Consider the following 6139-nt stretch of genomic DNA (forward strand, 5'->3'; position numbering starts at 1 on the left):
TTATTTGCAGACATTTCAAAAAGTACACGTGTTGAGGAGAATAAACGACGGACCACCCTTTACCTATTGCGTTCCCGGGCAGTTTTTGAGACGGCACTTTTTTCTGTCATGATGTATTGCGCTCCTCATTTTCTATTTTGGTTTACTATGTACAATATGTACATGTATAGTTTATTTATATATAAGTATATATATATATATCGAATCAGAATTGGGGAATGATGGGCTCGGTGAAATAAGACAGAAAATAAGGGTTGGCAGTCAAGAAAACCTTCGAAAGAAAAGGGGATGTTATGGTGGGTCATAGAAACATACGAAGAATTTGTTTAGTCAGAAAGAAGGCGGTGAAAAATGCCCGCCGAGCGTGATTCGACCTCACGACCTCCAGAATACCGGTGTGGTGCGATAACCACTACGCTACGGGTGGGGCTGTTTCCCTGCCAATTTCTCGGGTATTGATGTTAAGGTATTTTTGGTTTCTTGCTCTTGGAGGTAGTTACCAGCGCCACTCGAACTACTTCACCCCGATTGTATTTAGTGTGCGTGTATTTACCGCGGCGGCAGATGACATGGACCATGTAGCGATGAATTCGCAGAAGACCAACAACTATTTACAGTCTCCCCAAACTGAGCCCGGGTTTGGTGTTGTCCGCGCAGAAATTGTTCTTTATCGAGCTCGGTGCGCGTTCAGCTGCCATCCCAATCTACTTCGTAACGAGCCGCCACCGGGATCAGCGGATTGTCGTTGGCTTCGTCATGAGGACGTTGAGGACTGACTTAATACCTTCCCACGCGTCAGCGCCTTCAACAGGTCGAACGACTACGCGATGTTTCAGAATGTCTCTTTGTACCTGAACGGAGCAGCCAAGGTTGTTTTTGAACAATCAGCCCCGTATCAGTGACTGGTCGGACCATGCAGCTGCGCCACATTTTTGGCTCTTCACCGGCTCGCTCCGACGACGCAAAGAAGCAGGAGAGCCGTGTCTATCAGGCTCACAGGACACACACGTCGTACACAATGTATGTTTTTGAATTGTGCCACCACCTTGTGTAGAGATGTCGGAGGGAGATTGCGTTTTTCACATTGTGAAGGGCATCAACCATTTTGCATTCACGGCTCTCGCCCTAAAAACTTGCCGACCGTCGGCGGTGTAACCCTGACCCGCCGAAACCTCGAGGAACTGTAGTCTATCCTTCTGCAGCAGGAGGTCTTCATACCGCAGTACCCCAGAGATGACAACCTGCGGACGCTGATTCGGGCTATCATCCGTGAAGAGCTCCGGGATTGCCGTTTTCCTTGTGCTCCTGGTGCCCATGTTGAGACTTCTGCAACTGGCCTGCGGGAAATCAATGAAGTGGAGTTTACTGCAATGCCAGGCCTCGGTTCTCGTGACCTACTCCCCTGACGGTCCCCTGACCTATGCCGCTGACACCTATCCTGGCTGTAACTGAGGCTAACTATGTGGCGGCCACTCCTACAACTTTTGGTCTCCCTTCTCGCCAGCAGGCATTGCGACCACCTTCTTCTCCTCACCAGATTTCTTCTTCTTCTTTTCACCAGAGACAACATGACCAAGGATGGTAAGCTTTCGTGCAGCAAAACGACACTACTTGAGGTTTAGTTGTAGTCCTGCGATAGTTTTGCACTTCAAAATTGCAAGCCACGAAAGACCCTACATAAATAGTCACCCTCCAGTAGCTCTAACACATCATAATGGGAAGAGAAAACATAGTTCAATGGAACTCCAGAGGCCTTCTGAATAATCTTGACGACGTGCATAAGATTCTGCATGCCAACCGGCCAACTTTATGTGTGTCCGCGAAACACATCTGAATTCCAAACATACAAATTTCTTGAATAGTTACCTGGTATACAGGAAAGACAGGGATGGATGCACACACTCTTCTGGCGGTGTGGGCATAATAACCCGCAAATTCTTAGCATGTTACCCTGTCACCTTGAACACCGTCCTTAAGGCTGTAGCCGTCCGCACAATAATATTTAATAGGTTGATAACGGTATGCTCCATCTACATCTATCCTGGTCTTGCACTTCTGATCTGCGACATTGAGGCGCTGGTCGACCAGCTTCCTGAACCCTACATCCTAACAGGCGACTTCAATGCACACAATTCTCTTTGGGGCTCTTCTCGCACGGATGCCCGAGGTCGCCCGATAAAGATGTTTTTAACAACCTCTGGAGCATGCCTTTTCAACAAGAAACAGCCTAAATACCATAGCATAGGACACAATACATACTCAAATCTTGACTTGGCTATTGGTTCGGCGATTCTCTTTCCATGTCTTGAGTGGGGTGTGGGCACTGACCTGTATGGCAGTGACCACTTCCCCACATCCCTAACATATATAGGTAAAGGCATGAGCAGTTCATCTTTTCATAATAGGTTCAATGAAGCACGAGCTAACTCGAACACATTTGCAGAGACATCGAAACTACAACATACATCCATAGGACACCTACACGTTGAAGAAGCTACCCAAATCCTCACGGCGCACATCCTCGACGTACCGAAAGGTCTATTCCCCACGCCTCTGGTGCCCCGTGCAACCAGAGGAGGCCGTGGCGGAATGAGGACTGTAGGCGGGCGTGAGACGGTTACCCCACGTCGGGTAACCTTATTTTGTTCAAACGGGCCAAGGCGTTAGGAAAACGTGTTTGCCATGAGGCAAAACGAGAGAGGTGGCACCCCTTCTTGACATCCATAAACTCTTACACAGACACACACAAATCTGGACACGAATACGAAAACTAAAAGGACAACTGACACACAGCCTGCCCCTGGTTAGTACAAAAGGGGACACACTGGAAGACCAGGCTAACACACTTGCACAACACTTCGAACACGTGTCCAGTTCAGCACACTACACAAACACTTTTATGAAACACAAAACATCTGTAGAAAAGACGTCCCTGCGTGATAACAAGCCGCACACTTCTTGCAATTCTCCTTTTTCAATTCATGAACTGAATGTTGCTCTGAGCACAAGTAAGCCTTCAGCTCCAGGTGCAGACAAAATCACATACATCATGATACAATACCTACACCCAGACACTCTTGAAACACTCCTACATCTATACAACAACATATGGCTTTCGGGGCACGTTCCTCGCTCTTGGAGGGAGGCCATAGTGGTGGCTTTCTTGAAGGAAGGAAAGGACCCTTCCTTTCCCGCTAGCTATCGGCCCATCGCCCTTAGAAGCTGCCTTTGCAAGCTTCTCGAGAAGATGATAAACAGAAGACTCGTGTACTTTCTTGAGTACAATGGCCTTCTCGAGAGCTGCCAGGCAGGATTCAGGGCGGGGCGGTCCACCAACGACCAACTCGTCGCGCTCGAGTCCTATATAAAGGATGCTTCCCTCCACAAACAATATTGTATGACGGTGTTCCTTGATCTGGAAAAAGCGTACGTAACCGCGTTGCGGTATGGCATCCTAAGTTACCTCAAGTCCTTCGGCATAACAGGTAACGTGATGCACACACTTGCCAGCTACTTGTCTCAAAGAACCTTTCGTGTGCGAGTTGGAACTGCACTCTCTAGGGTTCATGTGCAGGAAAACGGCGTGCAACAAGGCGTAGTTTTATGTTGCACCCTTTTTATTGTGAAAATGAATTGTCTTCGGAAGGCGCTACCACCATCGATTTCATGTTCAATTGATGTAGACGACGTTCAACTCTCCTTCAAATCGTGTAACTTGTCTATCTGCGAGCGGCAAGTCTAGCTTCGTGTGAACAAGCTTGCCGGCTGGGCAGATAGCAATGGTTTTAAATTTAATCCAGAAAGGTGCACTTGGGTTTTGTATTCCAAGAGGCGTGGCGTTTGGCGGGATCCAGACATTCAACTCTACGATGTCTCGAGTCCTGTAAAAAAGGAACACAAGGTCTAAGGTATTATCTTTGAAGAAAAGCTCACGTTCATCCCACACATTAAACAACTGAAACATAAATGCTTAAAACACAAACTATCCTGGAGGTTCTCTCGCACAATTCTTTTGGTACTGACAAACAACTTTTACGTGTTTTTACCAGCCTAATAGGTTTACGATTGGAATATGGTATCATTGTCTATGGGTCAGCCACTAAAACATCCCTCAGAATGCTGTACCCTGTCCTTCATCTAGGGCTCCGTTTGGCGTGTGGTGCCTTCCGAACTAGTCTGGTCGAAAGCCTGTATGTAGAGTGCACCAAATAGAACCTACAACGTTAGCGAGCATACATAGACCTCCTTTACGCCTCCAAAATTTCGTCCATGCCCCACTATCCTTTCAAATCAGTTTTCAATGATACATCCATGACTGAACTCCTTTTTAAATTGACCATCGTTATCTGCGCTCTCCTCTTACAGAGTTACAGAGGAAGCGTCAGAGCTTGCTGTCTCCTTTTTAGATACCATCCAAAGTTCTGTAACAGTATTGATAGCACCATGGCGTCTTCGCCCTGTGTCATGCGACACATTATTCACACATGTAGATAAAAACCGAGCTCCCACATGTGCAATTCTGCAGCACTTCTTGTATTTGCAGCAGAAGTACCAAGGTTCTGAATTTTATACGGACGCCTCTAAAACTTCCACCTCGGTGTCCTGCGTGGCAGATGGGCCCGGCCTTAGTGTCACTAGAAATTTTAACAGTAATACAAGTATCTTTGCGACAGAGGCTTATGGTGTACTTCTGGTGGTCAATCATATCCATCAAAGCCACATCCCACAATCTATTATATATACAAATCCCTCACTGTTGTGCGGGCGTTGTCGTCAACAAAATCTTCAAAAAATCTTGTTATTAATTTAATAGTCAAGGGTATTATGTCTGTGAATGTCCACAAATTTGAACTAGTCCTTTGCTGGGTCCCTGGCCACTGTGGTATAGCCGGGAACGAAGCAGCGGATCGAACGGCTGCTGCTGCTACACTCTTGAACACCGTAGACATAACCACATTACCCTACACCGACGTGAAACCACACATCAAACAACAACTTTGCAAAACATGGCAAACACACTGGAGCGAACAAACAGACAACACGTTACACGTAATAAAACCACTCTTAGGACCATACACCACCGACACACGTAATAGATACACTGAAGTCGCCTTGGCTAGATTACGGACAGGGCACAGACATGCAACGCACTCGCACCTGCTCAATCGATCTCTAAGACCTCTGTGCAGCAGGTGCGGAGAGGCCCTATCCGTGACCCACATCCTCATACAATGTAAGGCAATCGACATTACACGACGCAAACACTTCCCACAACTACACACACGACATATTCCACCACACCCGTCATACTTCTTAGGAGACGATGCCGTGTTCTCTGTTAAGCGCACCTTTAAGTTCCTACCTGAAGTTAAGTTCATTTCTTACAACTCATCTCATATCACCCATAGTTTTACCCCTGGTACTATACACCAGCCACCTTATTTCTATTTTAACCACTCACGTCCTTGTGCTCATAGTGTTCACGTGCTCATAGTGCTCACTTGCCGTGCTCATAGTCATTAACTGGATTTATTCGTTTTCCCTCCTCATCAAATAACTTTGTATTTGGCGCTGTTTGCCCATGTCGGCCTTGCGCCACTAAACTTAAACCATCATCATCATCAAAACCCACCATCACTTGCGTAAGCGATACTACTGACGTGACATGTACCGTTTCATTGGTGACTGTTCGTTCCTGTGTTCCCTGCCAACGCTGCAAATCTTCATCTCTCCAAAGCATTGGACAGAGACAGCCTTTACCATGTTCACAACGGCCCTTTGACCGCGTCGGCATCGACATCTATGCGCCTCTCCCTTGCACGGCAGCTGAAAACAGGTGGGTAGTTGTCGCTTGTGCCACCCTCACCCGATATAGAGAGGCGATAGCCTTCCCGGCTGCAACTCCGCGTGAAGTTGCCTCTTTCCTCCTTCGGCTCTTCATTCTACGTCATGGAGCGCCTAGCAAACTTCTCAGTGACAAAGGAAAGGTTTTTCTGTCTCAAGGACAGGAGAGCTGCTGTCTTGTGTAGTTTGTGTTTGTCGTCCATGTTTCGAGTTGCATGTCATACCGTAAACGGTTTAAGCACAGGGCCACTGCAGGAAATGTCATCACTAGCCCGACACTTAACTTTACATCCCA

General features: G+C 47.1%; 1 protein-coding gene across 5 annotated transcripts in view; it reads left to right on the forward strand.

Moving 5' to 3' along the window:
• Positions 1–6139, forward strand: part of LOC144158373 (uncharacterized) — a 641189-nt gene that overhangs the window by 174131 nt on the left and 460919 nt on the right. The gene's annotated exons all lie outside the window — the stretch shown is intronic.

Source organism: Haemaphysalis longicornis, unplaced genomic scaffold (assembly GCF_048455015.1).
Source record: "Haemaphysalis longicornis isolate Haplotype H1 unplaced genomic scaffold, Haemaphysalis longicornis Haplotype H1 scaffold_10, whole genome shotgun sequence".
NCBI classification, from domain to species: Eukaryota; Metazoa; Arthropoda; class Arachnida; order Ixodida; family Ixodidae; genus Haemaphysalis; species Haemaphysalis longicornis.